The sequence below is a fragment of the Chiloscyllium plagiosum genome, unplaced genomic scaffold, assembly GCF_037043375.1.
Source record: "Chiloscyllium plagiosum isolate Xiang-an unplaced genomic scaffold, Cpla_swu_hap1 HiC_scaffold_14, whole genome shotgun sequence".
In the NCBI taxonomy this organism is placed as follows: Eukaryota; Metazoa; Chordata; class Chondrichthyes; order Orectolobiformes; family Hemiscylliidae; genus Chiloscyllium; species Chiloscyllium plagiosum.
Window position 1 is genome coordinate 71079227 of NW_028270152.1, and position 16471 is coordinate 71095697.

Here is a 16471-nt window from a genome sequence, read left to right on the forward strand (position 1 = left end):
CCACCCTCCGTGAAAAAGTTGCCCCTTAGGTGTCTCTCATATCTTTCTCCTCACACCCTAAACCTCTAGTTCTGGACTCCCCCACCCCAGGGAAAAGACTTTGTCTATTTATCCTATCCATGCCCCTCATGATTTTATGAACCCTTATATAACACTAAATTTTTTTAACAAAAACAAAACTGCACAGACAAAAAGATAAGTTGCTGGAAAAACTCAGCAGGTCTGACCACATCTGTGAAGCACAATCAGCGTTTATGTTTTGAGTCTGGTGACCCTTAGAACTGCAAATGCTGGAAATCAGAAACAAAGAGTTGCTGGGAAAACTCTGGTCTGGCAGCATCTGTGGAGGGAAAGGAGTTAATGTTTCAGGACCAGTGACCCTTCTCCAGAGGAAGGTCACCAGATTCCATGTTAACAACTACTTCTCCATAGATGCCAGCAGATCTGCGTTTTCCCAACAAACGTTGTTTTTGCTGTTTTGTTTATTATGCACATTTTGACACAGTAAAGTGCTCCAAAAATGAATATTGAGGCACAGCGGAAAATGTTGGGATAGCTGGGGCAGCATAGTGACTCAGTGGTTAGTACTGCTTCAGTGCCAAGGACCCGGGTTCAATTCCAGCCTCTGGCAACTGTGTGTGGAGTTTACACACTTTCCCCCTGTTTGCGTGGTTTCCTCTGGGTGCTCCAGTTCCCTCACACCGTCCAAAGATGTGCAGCTTGGGTCAATTGGTCAAACTAAAATTGCCCATAGTGTCTAGGGATAGGTTAACTATGGGAAATGTGGGATTGTAAGGATAGCGTAGGGGAGGTGGATCTGGGGGACTGCTCTTTGTGGGTTGGTGCGGACTTCAATGGCCTGCTTCCACTTTGTAGGGGTTCTATGATCTTATCTTTATGTCATGGCTTTAAATGGTCCAGAAATTTATTAGAATGATAACTCTCAAACTAATTTTGATAGAGATGTTAATAATCATGAAGGGTTTTGAATAAGGAGAAAGCTTCCATTGGCAGAACAGTTGGTAACTCTCAAAAACATGACGATTTAGTCATTTTCAAGAAAACCTTTTTAAAAAGAATGCTTTAAGTGCAAAGGATTGCGTGCATATAGAAAAAAGCGAGCAAGTGGGACTAATTGGACCTAACCTTCAAAGAGGTACAGTATCTCCTACTAGATGAGTTAGTTGGCCTCCAATGCATCTGGTCAGAAGTATGTTTTAAGGAGCCCTCAAACGGGGAATTCTAGAGCTTGGGGCTTAGATTGGCAAAACTGCGGATTGTGGATAAAGCAAGTGTAGAATATACAAGAGGCCAGTTTTCGGACTCTGGGAAGTTCCCTCGTATATTCTGTGCTGCGTCTTGCTGTAGGTGGCAGAAAAGTGGGCCCTGAAAATATCTTGGCTATATTTTGGGGAAGTTTTTGCTTGGTTGGTAAAGAAACTCTGCACAAGAGCCATGGTAAAGTGAGGCAATGTTAACATTGTAGCGTCGTCTGCCTCCAAAATCTATGAATCAGATGGTTGATGGTCAACACCGATAGTTAAGGGGTACAAGATTATGAAGCCCTGATATTTCAAAGTAAGCATGGATTGACTAATCTGTCATAGGCACTGTAGCTACCAGGTAGAGAAATTGTTTTTAAAAAAAATCAAGACTTGAATTGGGCACAGGCACACGTTTTCGTTCTCTTTTTGTTCTTGTTTTGTTTGTCATGATGGCTGTGGACGAAATGAGGTAGGTGACTGGGGGAAGGGAGAGCTGCAGGACAGCAAACTGCAGGCATTTCTAATGTTCTTCCCACACACAGCCCACCGTGTCAAGTTTAGGAAACTTTCGTAAGGATGTGTATTGTAACTAATGTATTGTACAAAATGAGGCATTAGAGCTGACGAGTCCTGTACCTTCTGTTTAAAATCCTGCCCTGCAAAAGGCACAATCTCCCTGGAGTTACAGCGCAAACTCTTTTTTAGAAAACAGGGCTTTGTTTGGTTACCATAGGAACAGGATGTTGAGGAATTGACTTTTTTTTTCCATGGAGGGACAGGGTCAGAAAGGTTTGTGCTTAGCTATTCTTTGTTCAGCTGTACAAGGGCCTTTTCTCTGGCCATGGCTGATCAGAGATGCTGAAATCCTCCCCCCAATTGAATGTAAATTAGCTCCATTCAGAAGTTTCAAATAACCTGCTTTCAGGGTGGAGGTGACACAGACAAACAGAGCTGCAGCTTTGCGGAGTTCCAGCATGAAGGAGTTTGAGCTGCTGAGGAGACGTGTTTCAAGCAGAGAGTGAGACTGAGGCCGCTCCCCAGCACAAGTGACATTTTTATACCCAAGGTCAGTGTGTTGCAAGAATGTGTAGTGATGGTTGCTTAGATTAAAAGCTAAGTGATCAGCATGTATAATTCTCTCACCTTTTTTCTCTTCCAGATCCAGGCTGAGGGCCTGTCTCCATCTCATTCTTTCCATCTGTCACACTATACTTTTCAACCTGTTCCACCGAGTTCACCCTTAGTGAACTGTCTCCTGTCCTATTTGCTTCCTTTGCATACTCTCTCACTGTCTACACCACTGTCTCTCTACCCACTGCCATCGCCACACCCAGGCATCTTTTTGTCTTTTCCACTCTCCTCCCCTGACAGTGTAGCTTGCTTTTTGCCACCAACAATTGCAAGGCAGGGTATCTGCTCTGGGGCAGTGGCTGGCCATAAAAAACTGGTAGGGTATGTAGAGTTAGTGCCTGATGTGGGAAACTGGGTGGTGGGGAGTTAGGTTGAGTCTGGGAGTTTGTATCTAAATCACAAACCAAGAAGTGTTTTTTTTTTTGAATGGGATATGGAATTTTAAAAATCCTTTCGCATATGAGAGCGTTTGGTGCCTATTGAATTGGGAAAACTGTTGAAAACATTTAGGATTAAGATGTTATGCCTAACATTAGAGCAGAACAACAATGGTGTTTTAATGTATGTTCATGGAGCAATTGTTTTCCCAATTGACCCAGAACTTTTGTTTAAATGTTGTCAAAGTGTACGTGTTGGGTGGAAGAAAGATTTTGGCTGAGTTAATCCCCCTACTCTGATCGCATAGCTAGCACTATTGTCTCAGCATGAGTAATGATTGTGTGGGTGATTTAACAGACAAGTATTGTAACTTGGTGAGAGTCAGCACCTTCAGGAGAGGCAAAAGTTGGAAACACAAAAAAAATGAAAAGTGACCCCTCAGTATTGTTTTTTGTCCTCTGCTCTGTTTTATATCAGCTTCATGTGGCAGATTGGTGGGCAGGCTGATCTGTGAGCCAATGTCTCTTTCTAGGTCCTGTGATAAAGATTATTTTGCTGTAGCAGGTTGAATTTGTATCCATGGCATTGTTGAAGCGGAACCCTGAACAAGTGTGGATCTTGATAAAGATCAAGTGTAGGAAGCTCGAGCACATTACACAGACTTTTTTTAATTTCCAGGATTACTGAAACACTGCCTTTGTTGTAATACCCAGTAACAGAGGAATCCATTGTAGTCCCAGCCTGGGGAAAAGTTGCACTTCATGATGCTGTGTTCAAATCATATATTTGTCAGTGTATAATTCAGTATTGTGCAGACAAGAACAACAGGGGTGTGTCTCTTATTTGTACGTTGTCGTATGCCAGCCCAAGTTTTAATTTGAGTTGCAATGCTTTTGTTTGGCCTTTTTGTGAAGCATAATAATGGGTGTGCAGAATTTTCAATATGTGTCTTAATATGTATGAAATGTAATTGCACTGAGCCTTTTATAAGCTGCGTAATACTAGGGTGAAGCAGTACCGTTATACTTGTTTTTGTAATTCATGTGGTGGCATTCAGGTGCAAACTTGTCTTATTTTGCTTGCTAAATCCAGCTCCTGTATTCTAGCTTCAGCAAGTTTAATTAAGAGGAATTTGAATGCACTGGGTCAAATGCTAAATATGAAAATTTACTTCATGTTTATTAGAGTGGAAGAAGAATTAAGTGGTATGGCCAACCCGTTTCCCACACTTCTGGCCTCTCCCCTGCTTCCCTCACTCACAACGATAAGGTCCCTCTGATCCTTTCTTTCCACCCTGCCAATCTCTGCATCCAAAAGACCATAACCTGCCACTTCCAGCAGATTCCCCTCCCCTCCTTTGTCAAAATTCCACATGGATCATTCCCTCTGGGACATCCTGGTCTGCTCCTCTTCTGAACACCTCCCCACACCTACACAGTATTGTTCCATGTAAGGGCAAGTGGTAAACATTCTGCAATTACATCTCCTCCCTCCTCACTATACAAGGCCCCAGACACCCCATCCAATCTAGTCCAGTATATATTCGCTGCTCACCATGTGGTCCCCTCATTCTTGGGAAAAATGAAATGCGGACTTAAATGACCATTTGCTACTTCAATAATATGTCTGTCACAGACCTGTTGTATTGTTCCAGTCAGGCTCAAACCAAGCCGAAGAACAACACCCTACCTTCTGCCTGTGTACTTTACTGCCCTCAAGACTCAACATTGAGTTTAACTATTTGAGTGTGAGCACATTCTTCCATGTCCATTATGTCCCCCACGCCCCAGCTCCTGTTGCTTCCAGCACAGCCAACCAATTTTCAGTCATTTGCACTTAGCCATTGTATCTCTATAAATACACCACTGTCCCACAGTCTCTATTGGTACCAATGTAGGTTCATGGAGTTGAAACATTAACTGTTTTTCTTTCTACCACTGCTGCCAGATGAGTTTCTCCACTGTGGTTTTGTTTCATTCTTTTTCATTACGATGGCGACTTGACAACATCAAAAGACTGGTATCCATCAACTTGAAAGGGCACTAGACCTAGTGAGATCATGTTTTGTGTTATGACGTGCTAGTAGACTAGTGAAGCAAGCTAGTTCCAGGATTATTTGTACTTTTAACAATAAGTTGAAACATCTTTGCTTTAATTTGACAAAGGCAGAAGGTCGGCAGAGCAATGTATCCAATCATTGCCCTAAATCTAATACTCAACGCTGAGCAGCTAGGTTTATGAATGTATTTTCGACATCGTTTTGTTTTGTTCTGCCAAATAGTATCTATAACCTCACGATGAGGGGGAAAACCTATTTCGGTGGCTGTTATATTGTTCAATCTGTAATCTCGCAGTGCTGAAGTGGGTACTGTAATATTGGAGGTGCCATTTTTGGATAAGACATTAAATCAGGCCCATGAAAGATTCCACAGCTATTCTAATAAAAACAAGGAAGTTCTCCCTGGTGTCCTTGCCAATATTTACATATCAGCCAGCATCACTAAAGCTAATCTTTATTACCTCATTGCTGTTTGTGTTTCCAGCATCGTAAGTACAAAATTAACTATATATCTGAGATGTTGCAAGACTGCAAATGATTAAAAATAAATCCATGTTCTCTTTTTGTTTCACTTTTTAGAAACGTGATCTAACTGTTTCATATGTTTCGGCTACAGTTTGAGGATTTTATTTCTTAACATTTCAAAACAAAAAAACCTCCCATTTCCGCTGGTGTTTAACTGATGGTATCTCTGCCTCTGTTATAATAAACCTATTGTATGTTGCCTAAGGTCGTTGCAAAATAGTGTCGTAGGAAGGGACATAGAATTTGAAACACTATCCCCAAACAAAATAAAAGCTACCTTGATCTCTCTTACTTTGCACTTTGGAAAAAAAATCTACTTCTTGGACATGGGCATCGCCGCAAGGCTAGCAGTTATTACCCAGCTTCTTTTCACCTCAAAGGTGGTGGGGAGTTGCTCTCTTCAATTGCTGCACTCTGTGTTGTGCAGGTGCTTCACTACTGCTGTTTTAATATACTGTAGTTTGTGTACATACAGCCTCCATGTTTTATAAGGTGCTGGATAGATAGGCTGTTGACCTGCTTTGTCCATTCAGCTGCTTGTGTTGTTGCAGCTGAGCCTCTCCATCCCAAGTAAGTGATAAGTATTCTATTGTCTTTTGTATGTACCTTGGAGGTAATGACAAGACTTAGGGAGTCAGGAGCCACATGCTGCAGAATATCCAGCCCAGGCAGTCACAGGTTTTGTGCAGCTGATTTATAGAATCATAGAATCTCTACAGTGTGGAAACAGGCCCTTCGGCCCAACAAGTCCACACTAACCCTCTGAAAAGTATCCCACCTAAGTCCATTCCCCATTATTCTACATTTACTCCTGACTGTGCTTTCACCAATTTAGTGTATGTTTCCCAAACTGTGACATCTTTTACGTACACCTCAGGGTAGCTGGAATCTGAGCTGACTGTCTCACCCAACTCTGAATTTGCTCTGTACTGCACTGGGTGTATCTGCCTGTACTGTTGTGCTCAATTCCTGGAGTGCAGCTATTTTCATGTTACAGACAAGAGTATTCCAACTGTGTCCCGAGTAAAGAGGATACCCTGGTGGTCCTATATGAAAATGGGACAAATTCAGTATCTGGAGAAGTGTGGTGCTTCATTGAGGAATGGAGTGTACTCTGCTAAGGAGGTCTGAAGGCGAGGTTCCCAGATGGATCCTGTTAGCTTTAATAAAAAGTTGAGTAACAATCTCAAAAGATTGAAGACTGTGCTTATGAAAAATTGTTCTTATTCCTTTCATTCCCTTTAAAGATGTTTTAAAGCAAACATTGCTGGGGGTCAGTGTGTGACAACAGATAATCAACCTTCTTGATTCCATTGGAGGGCGGTCGGTCCAGCTGCTGGCCAAGATCCTGAATGTTTGGGGTCAATGGCCTCTGCTGCCTCATTTAAAGAACTATGAAAGCATTTTCTATCCCACCAGGCAAGGTAGTCTAGTCTGATTTGATTTATAGCAATAAGAGGAACTCCAGTAAGAGTTGTGGTTCTGTTTGCCGAGCTGGGAATTTGTGTTGCAGACATTTCGTCCCCTGTCTAGGTGACATCCTCAGTGCTTGGGAGCCTCCTGTGAAGTGCTTCTGTGATCTTTCCTCCGGCGTTTATAGTGATTTGTACCTGCCGCTTCCAGTTGTCAGTTCCAGCTGTCCGCTGCAGTGGTCAGTATATTGGGTCCAGGTCGATATGCTTATTGATTTGAATCTGTGGATGAGTGCCATGCCTCTCGGTATTCCCTGGCTGTTCTCTGTTTGGCTTGTCCTATAATAGTAGTGTTGTCCCAGTCGAACTCATGTTGCTTGTCATCTGCGTGTGTGGCTACTAAGAATAGCCGGTCATGTCGTTTCGTGGCTAGTTAGTGTTCATGGATGTGGACCATTAGCTGTCTTCCTGTTTGTCCTATGTAGTGTTTTGTGCAGTCCTTGCATGGGAGTTTGTACACTACATTGGTTTTGCTCATGCTGGGTATCGGGTCCTTCGTCCTGGTGAGTTGTTGTCTGAGAGTGGCTGTTGGTTTGTGTGCTGTTATGAGTCCTAGTGGTCGCAGTAGTCTGGCTGTCAGTTCAGAAATGTTCTTGATGTATGGTAACGTGGCTAGTCCTTTGGGTTGTGGCATGTCCTCATTCCATTGTCTTTCCCTTAGGCATCTGTTGATGAAATTGCAGGGGTATCCGTTTTTGGCGAATACATTGTATAGGTTGTCTTCCTCTTTTTGCAGTTCTGGTGTGCTGCACTGTGTTGTGGCCCTTTTGAACAGTGTCTTGTTCACAGCTGGTCCCACAGACAGCTCACAGACACGGAAAGAACAATACTGGCCAAGGAACTCAACTACAACTACAGGGACGCCAAGACAGCAGATTTCTTAGCAGTACTAGAATGCACACTCAAACAATGGACTGACAAGAGACACAATAAATAGTGAGACAAAGTATCGTACCCCTGATACCAAGGAATAGATAAACACACAACCTCAACACCAAGGAGAGGGAAGCACTAAAAGCACTAAAACGATAAGAACATAATCATACTACCAGCAGACAAAGGCAGAATACATCCAAAAAGCACAACAACTACTTGCAGATACCAACACCTACCAAAAGAGGGAGTTTGACCCCACCCCACAGCTCACCAATGGGATAAACAACACAATGAGGAACCTACAAAAAAAAATGACAGATAACCAGGTTTGACCTACAGAGAATGAAACCTGAAAGCAATAACACCCCCAGATTCTATGGACTACCTAAAGTGCACAAACCAGACATCCCACTCAGACCCATAGTATCACTACCAGGGACACCATCACACAAACTGGCTAAAGAACTACAGAAATTGAAACACCTGATCAGCGGGTCCAGACACTGTATACAGTCAACACAGGAATTCTTGGACATCATCAGAAATATACACGTAGACAAGGAAGAAACTATGGTCTCATTTGATGTAACGGCACTGTTCACCTCTATCGACAAAACCCTAGCCAGCGAAACAATAGCCAACCTGCTGGACACACAGAACAGACAACAAGACAGGGAACCTGTCAACAAAGACGGCATACTCAAACTACTGAACCTGTGCCTCACAACACACTTCACATTCAACAACCAAATATATGAACAAATCAACGGCACACCCATGGGCTCACCCATCTCTGGACTCCTAGCAGAAGCGGTAATGCAAAGGTTAGAACAAACAGTCTTACTGCAAATTCAACCCAAACTCTGGGTCAGATATGTAGATGATACCTTTGTAATCATTAAAAACGCAGAAATAGAGAACACACACCGGGTCATCAACGCCACACTCACAGGAATCCGATTCACTAGAGAGGAAGGAAAGGACAACCAACTCCCATTCCTAAATGTGATGGTACAGAGAACACCGAACGGAGAATTCACCACAAAGGTATACAGGAAAGCCCCACACACAGACCAAGTCCTAAACTACGAAAGCAACCACCCCAACACACACACAAGACGTTGCATCAAGACACTGTTCAAAAGGGCCACAACACACTGCAGCACGCCAGAACTGCAAAAAGAGGAAGAAGACCTATACAATGTATTCGCCAAAAACGGCTGCCCCCGCAATTTCATCAACAGATGCCTAAGGGAAAGACAACGGAATGAGGGCACGCCACAACCCAAAGGACTAGCCGCACTACCATACATCAAAAACGTTTCTGAACTGACAGCCAGACTACTGCGACCACCAGGACTCATAACAGCACAAACCAACAGCCACTCTCAGACAACAACTCACCAGGACAAAGGACCCGATACCCAGCATGAGCAAAACCAATGTAGTTTACAAAATCCCATGCAAGGACTGCACCAAACACTACATAGGACAAACCGGAAGACCGCTAATGGTCCACATCCATGAACACCAACTAGCCACGAAACGACCAGCTATCCTTAGTAGCCACACACTTAGATGACAAGCAACATGAGTTCGACTGGGACAACACTACTATTATAGGACAAGCCAAACAGAACAGCCAGGGAATACCGAGAGGCATGGCACTCATCCACTGTTTCAATCAAGCACATCGACCTAGACCCAATATACCGACCACTGCAGCGGACAGCTGGAACTGACGACCGGAAGCGGCAGAGACCAATCACTATAAATGCTGGAGGAAACAACACAGAAGCGCTTCACAGGAGGCTCCCAAGCACTGAGGATGTCACCTAGACAGGGGACGAAACGTCTGCAATACAAATTCCCAGCTCGGCGAACAGCACCACAACAACGAGCACCCGAGCTACAAATCTTCTCTCAAACTTTGAACTCTAGTAAGAGGTTGAGGGAATGTGAGCCACAAAGACAATGATACATTAATCCTCTCACATCAGACTTCCTCTGTTATTTTCCCAGTTCTTTCCCCTCATATTAGTGTACAGTTTCAAGGAGGTAGAACATCTTCACTGTTCTTCACACTAATGCCAAGCCGGTGCTAGCAGGCCATTCAGCTATTCAGGCCCTGCAGATGGTGTCCTTGTGTGATCATGCTTTTTAGTGGGACATGCTAGAATGGTAATCATTAATGAGAACTCTGGTTTAATTTGTGATTTTTCACCTAGTTTCACTTTTAAAATGCAGTTGGAGAAATGTAGCTGTGGAGGGGTTTAACAAGGATGTTTCAACATAAAGAAAAATCATGAATGAACAGTTGTATTCACTGGTTTTGGAGTTTGACGGAGGTGGTTAGAGTCAAAGGCACAGAAGGATTGATTTGATGAGGAAGGGTAGGTACTTGCCTAAGCTGTGGAATTCCCTCTTAAAACATTTCTATCTCTTTTTCTCCTGCTTTTAAGATAGTCCTTGATGTGATTGTACTTTCGGCGTTAGGACCAAATATTTCCTTATTTGGCTGTGTATTTGGTTTATGCTCCTTTGAAGTGCCTTGGGTCCCTTTTTAGTATGTTGAAAACGCTATATATAAAGTACACATTGTAATTATTGTTGTAAGTGAATTTCTGATACAGATCAGCCATGGTCTAATGGAATATCATACACACTCTCAAAGGCTGAATGGCCGCCTTCTGTTTCTCAACGGCCAGACTCTTGATGAATGGATAACCCTTGAGAGTGTCCAGAGTCAGTTTATTACTGGGCTAGGGTGTGCCCAATTTACTTTCCTTTCTGTCCAGTCAAGGTCTGCATTCAATGACCTTCACACGAGTGAATTCAGACGTGGTTTTGGATGTTTTATTGGACCCATTGGATAATGTTCCTGCTTTCAGCTGTGCTCTTCCACCAAGCGTGCAGTGTTTGGTATGTAGCCTTGCACCACTGCCAACAACTTAAAGTACTCTGCTGGCTTGGCAAACCTTTTTCAGGACGGCTTCTGTTGAGAGGCTGGTGATATGGCTGAGATTTTCAGCCATTATGCTGAAATCTTGGATCTTGCCGTTAATTGGTCTAAGAAGTAAAATGCATGTCTGGAAGAGAGCCCATCACTGCACCAGAAAGCATGCACGTTGGCAGGTTTTAACTGTTCCCAGGAAGAAGAAAGTGTTTCACTGGCAAATGCTTCCTGTCCCAGCCTAATCCCTGCCTCCAGGTTTATCTGTGAATAATTGTACACAGAAATTTAATGAGCGTGAACATTTGCAGGGGAGAGGCAGCAGTCTGATGGATTTAAATCGGTTTCTGTACTTGTGCATAGTTATTTAAGTGTTTGAGGGGAGATCTGGCTGAGTTTTTGTTTTTTTTGCTGGTTGCTGTGCTCCCAGTAAATGGAACAAATTATCCAACAAGTCCTCATAGAGGGATGTCTCAGCTAGAGAACTGTAACAAAACACCCCTGCTCATTTACTCCCCTGGGTTTCTGTGTTGCAATGACTTATTGAAAGGAGGTAAGTAGTACATTGTTATAAATAGACTGATTTGCAGGAGTGTTTTCTTTTTGATCTTGCTGTTAACGTGACTTAGTTGATCACATTCTGACTAGAATCGGAAGATTGGTTGTGTCTGACTGCAGACTCGTTCATGCTCACTGCCAGTTTGAGGGAGCTTTACAGAGTCAAAGTACTGGCTTTCAACTGAGATTTTAAATAGTGTCTGCCCTTTCAGCTGGGTCCCATAGCAATGTGCTTGAAGTAGAGCAGAATTCTTACTGGTGCTTTGACTGTCCTTTCTCCCTCTGGCAACATGACCAACAATAGACTAGCTGCTGCTGCGTCTCACTGCAAGTAGAAACTTGCCGAATACAATTTAAGGCTGTGTATCTCAACATATCAACAAGGAGGGCACGTCAAAGTGTTTCATTACTTATGACTGCTACAGGCTTTGAAGAAGTGCAATATAGGTACAGTAGTATTTGCTCTTTCCAGTTTATGACTACTGACAATTCTTTGCAATCTTGGCCCCGCTTTCCATTCTTCAGCATCGTAGCATTCAATGCTTTCAGAAAGTTACTTGCGTGCACTCTCCTTTTCATTGACTATCATTGGTGTCCGGAATTAGGAATTCAGTGCCAACAGTTCACCCGTGTTACAATCAGCTAAGTGTGCACGTGTTAAGCTTCTTTGTCCGTTCACTTTATGCTGTACGAAGTATGGATAGTACCATGATGCATTCAGTTTATATGGAAGCCATTTCCCAATTTCTTCAGTGAGGAATGTGTGTCAGGACCCTGATGTAGTCACCATCCTTCACTCTCCTGTTCCTCCATTTTCTTCCCTCCTTTCACCAATACCCACGCTAGTACTGGGGATGATTCCACTGGGTGTATGTTAGTCTTGGAGACCTCTCCTAGATACTTGTCACTCTGCATTTATAAACCATGCAGACTATTCAACTATGAAAGGTACCACCAATAGGAGCTTCGACCTGTGACCCCTTTTTGAAAAGGGGTTGGTGGACAAGGATCCTGGGATTGGGTTCCTAATTGTCTCAGTGGTGAGCAGGATTATCCTACAATTTTAGGGTCGAGTCGAAAGGTCAGTGGACTCTTTGTATTTTGTTCTGATTTTCAAAGCACTGTCTGATTAAGTCCCATAACGTTTGCTCTTTAAAAAGCCGTACACATTTTTGCTTTTGAAATGTGTCCAGTTTGGATTTGTTTGAGAGTATTCCTACTATTGGGTGGAGGGGTGTGATGAAGAAGGAAGCAAGGAATTTGCTTTACTTTACATTGTGGTGGAGTGTTGAGTTTTCCCAGTGTATATGGAGATGAAATAACTTGTGGGAATTGTTGGCCAGAGTTGGATTAACCTGATCTTTTACTTTGTTTAATCTGAAGTGTTTTTAATAATACGTGTATATAAATAGGCAGTAAGGTCCTGGGAAAATGTCATTGGGTCAGCATATATACATGGAGATAGTTGCTGTGACAGGCACAGCCTTGGTTATTTCTGTCCCTGCTAGGGCTTGTGCTCATCTTGGCTTGTCCCCAGCAGCTGTTGGATGGGGCCCAGTTGTCTGGGAACTGCCTCTCCTTTGCATTGATGTTCAAACCAGCCTTGAGAAAGTTCAGGGAATTTATCTTTTGAAAGTCGTTTCAACCTTTCAGTTTCTCTTTAATTGAGTTTGTAGAGTTAATTAAATAAATGTGCGTCCAACACCACTAGTGATGTGATTTACTGGATTGTTTTCTGATGTGACTGTATAAATATAAATAGCATGTCAATGTAACTTCAGATCACATATCTAACCACTTTGTATTTCTCCATTGACTTTCCTTCAGTCTGAATGGTTGGTGTGTGTGCCCCTTTCTCCTCTGTGGAAACACTGATTTGATCGCGATTTGGACAAGCCAGTGTTGGACTGGAGTGTACAAAGTTAAAAATCTCTCAACACCAGGTTATAGTCCAACAGGTTTATAGTCCAACAGTCCAGCAATAGCTTTCGGAGTGCTGCTCCTTCAGGTCGGTTTGTACTGTCAGACATTGTATTCAAATCAACTGCAAATATTTAGGCGTATAATCTAGGCTGGTTTGTTATTCTGGTGGTCATTTCTATTTTTTTTATCTATACAATCTTTATTACTAAGGACCTTAACAGCGTGGGGTTAGATAGAGTAAACTACAGTGTCCCTATCAAGCACGAATAGAACAGGGTCAGCACAGGGTTAGATACAAAGTAAAGTTCCCCCGCACTGCCAGTGAACGTGGCTCCTCACTGTCCTGGCCAAGAGGTGCCATACGTTCCCTGTGCATCAGTGAGAACAGTGAAAAATGAGGGTATCCTTTTTGAACTGAGATGTGCGCCACTTATTGCTCATCCGTAATTTCTCTTGAAGGTGCTTGATGAGCTGCCTGCCAGAATGAATGTGGTGTAGGTCCACCTATAATGCTGCTAAGGAGGAAAAACCAACAATTTGACTCTGATAAGAAAGTAATGGTGATTATATATTCCAAGTGAGAGGTTTGGCAGGGACCTTGCAGGTGGTGATGCTCCCATACTCTTCCTGACTTTGTCCTTCTAGGCGGATCTTTGTGCAGTACTGTGGTCATGTTGCACGTGTTATCTTTTGAAAGAGAAACTTAATTGAAGTCCTATATGTGCATACAATAAAACATGTGGATTTCATTTGGATACAGAACTGGCTCAAAGGTAGAAGACAGAGGGTGGTGGTGGAGGACTGTTTTTCAGACTGGAGGCCTGTGACCAGTGGAGCGCCACAAGGATTGGTGTTGGGTCCACTTCTTTTTGTCATTTACATAAATGATTTGGATGCGAGCATAAGAGGTATAGTTAGTAAGTTTGCAAATGACACCAAAATTGGAGGTGTCATGGACAGTGAAGAAGGTTACCTCAGATTACAAATGGGCTGAAGTGGCAGATGGAGTTTAATTCAGATAAATCTGAGGTGCTGCATTTTGGGAAAGCAATTCTTAGCAGGGCGTATACACTTAATGGTAAGGTCCTAGGGAGTGTTGCTGAACAAAGAGACCTTGGAGTGCAGGTTCATAGCTCCTTGAAAGCAGAGTTGCAGGTAGATAGGATAGTGAAGATGATGTTTGGTATGCTTTCTTTTATTGTTCAGAGTATTGAGTACAGGAGTTGGGAGGTCATGTGGCTGTACAGGACATTGGTGAGACCACTGTTGGAATATTGTGTGCAATTCTGGTCTCCTTCCTGTCGGAAAGATGCTGTGAAACTTGAAAGGGTTCAGAAAAGATTTACAAGGATGTTGCCAGGGTTGGAGGATTTGAGCTATAGGGAGAGGCTGAACAGACTGGGGCTGTTTTCCCTGGTGCGTCAGAGGCTGAGGGGTGACCTTATAGAGGCTTACAAAATTATGAGGGGCATGGATAGGATAAATAGACAGTGTCTTTTTCCTGGGGTCGGGGAGTCCAGAACTAGAGGGCATAGGTTTAGGGTGAGGAGGGGAAAGATATAGAAGAGACCTAAGGGGCAACATTTTCATGCAGAGGGTGGTACGTGAATGGAATGAGCTGCCAGAGGAAGTGGTGGAGGCTGGTACAATTGCAACATTTAAAAGGCAATTGGATGGGTATATGAATAGGAAAGGTTTGGAGGGATATGGGCCAGGTGCTGGGAGGTGGGACTAGATTGGGTTGGGGTATCTGGCCGGCATAGACTGGTTGGACCGAAGGATCTGTTTCCATCCTGTACATCTGACTCCAAGTGGATGCTGGGAATCTGAATAAAAGCAGGTCTAGCAAAGTTAATGTTTTGAGACCAGTGACACTTCAGAACTGATAGCAGCTAGACAAAGGTAGTATATGTTGACCACTTGGGTGGGGGGTAAAGGAGTGAGCGGGTTCGTGGATATGGAACCCAGAGGAAGAGAGAATGACAGGTAGGTAAAGGGGTAGATGATATATCAGGGAGAAAAGAAAACTGATAAGGACCATCTGTACATGAAAATGGATCGCGTGTGCTGAAAGTAGCCTATGCCAGGTTCTAAAATAATTGAACTTGGTATTGAGTCCTAAAGGCTGTAGGGTCTCTAAGTGGCAAATGAATTACTGTTCTTCCACTTGTGCTGAACCTTGCTGGAGTATTGCAGCAGGTCCATGAAATGTTGACCAGGGAGCGTGGTGGTGTGTTGTAGTGGCAACTGGAAGCTTGGTCAGTTTAAAGTGAGGGAAGATCGTTGAAGTTGAGAACTCTGGGAATGTCCTGGAGATGAGGTGACTAACATCCAACAACCACAACTATCTTATGTACCATGTATGGCTGCAATCAATTTTCATTGTCTCCAGTTTTGCTAAGCTCCTAATGTAGCACACTGTCAAATGCACCCTGAAAATAGACTAATGGGGTGGTAACTGGCCGTGTTGGATTTGTCCTGCTTTGTGTGTACAGTATAAACCTGGGCAGTTTTTCACCTTTTCAGGTAGATGCCACAGTTTGTAACTGTACTGGAACAACTTGGCTATGGATGTGGCAAGTTCTGGAACACAAGTCTTCAGTACCATTGCTGGAATGTTGTCAGGGCCCAAACCTTTCCAATGTCCAGTGCCTCCTAACTGTTTCTTGAAATTAGATGGTGTGAATTAGATTATTTAAAGACTGGCATCTGTGATGGTAGGGTCCATGCAGAACTTCTGAAAATTTGTGTGCTTAAGATTAATCTTTTGCATTGAGCTCTTCCATCATTGGTGAAATATTTTTGGAGCTTCCTCCTAGAGTGAGTTGTTTGATTCACCACTGGATGTGGCAAGACTGCAGAGTTTAGATCAGACTTGGTTGTAGGATCACTGAGCTCTGTCTGTTACTTTTCACATCCACTGTTTGGTGTGCATGTACTCCTGCTTTGTTGCTTCAGCAAGTTGACCCCACATTTTTGGGTATGCCTTGTATCATTCCTGCCATGCCCATCTACACTGTTCTTTACCATCCAGCCAGAGGATCAGACTGATTTAATGATTGATTGGGGAATATGCTGGGTCATGCGGTTGCAGATTGTGGGTCAGTATGATTCTGCTGATGCCCCACAGTGTCTCATGGGTGCTCAGTCTTGAAAGTTTAAATGTGTTTGAAGTCTGTCCCATCTAGCACAGTGATTGTCTTTTTTGGCACTATATAAAATATTATTAGTGTGGAAGCAGGACTTTGTCTCCACAAGAACTGTGTGAAGGTCACTCTTTCTTAATACTGTCGCTGACAGATGCATCTGTGGCTGGCAAATTGATAGGGAT

The 16471-nt window shown here is 43.2% G+C and overlaps 1 protein-coding gene across 5 annotated transcripts in view; it reads left to right on the forward strand.

The window, feature by feature from the left end:
* dag1 (dystroglycan 1) overlaps window positions 1–16471 on the forward strand; it is a 103301-nt gene that overhangs the window by 33955 nt on the left and 52875 nt on the right. Inside the window, exon 2 of one of the 5 annotated variants that reach the window (XM_087994513.1) lies at window positions 2191–2331. The exons of 3 other annotated variants lie outside the window; for them this stretch is intronic. The gene's annotated coding sequence lies outside the window, so the exon portion shown is untranslated. Of the gene's footprint in view, window positions 1–2190; window positions 2332–11064; window positions 11213–16471 lie in introns of those variants that run through there. One more of the 5 variants, XM_087994515.1, reaches the window with a different exon arrangement.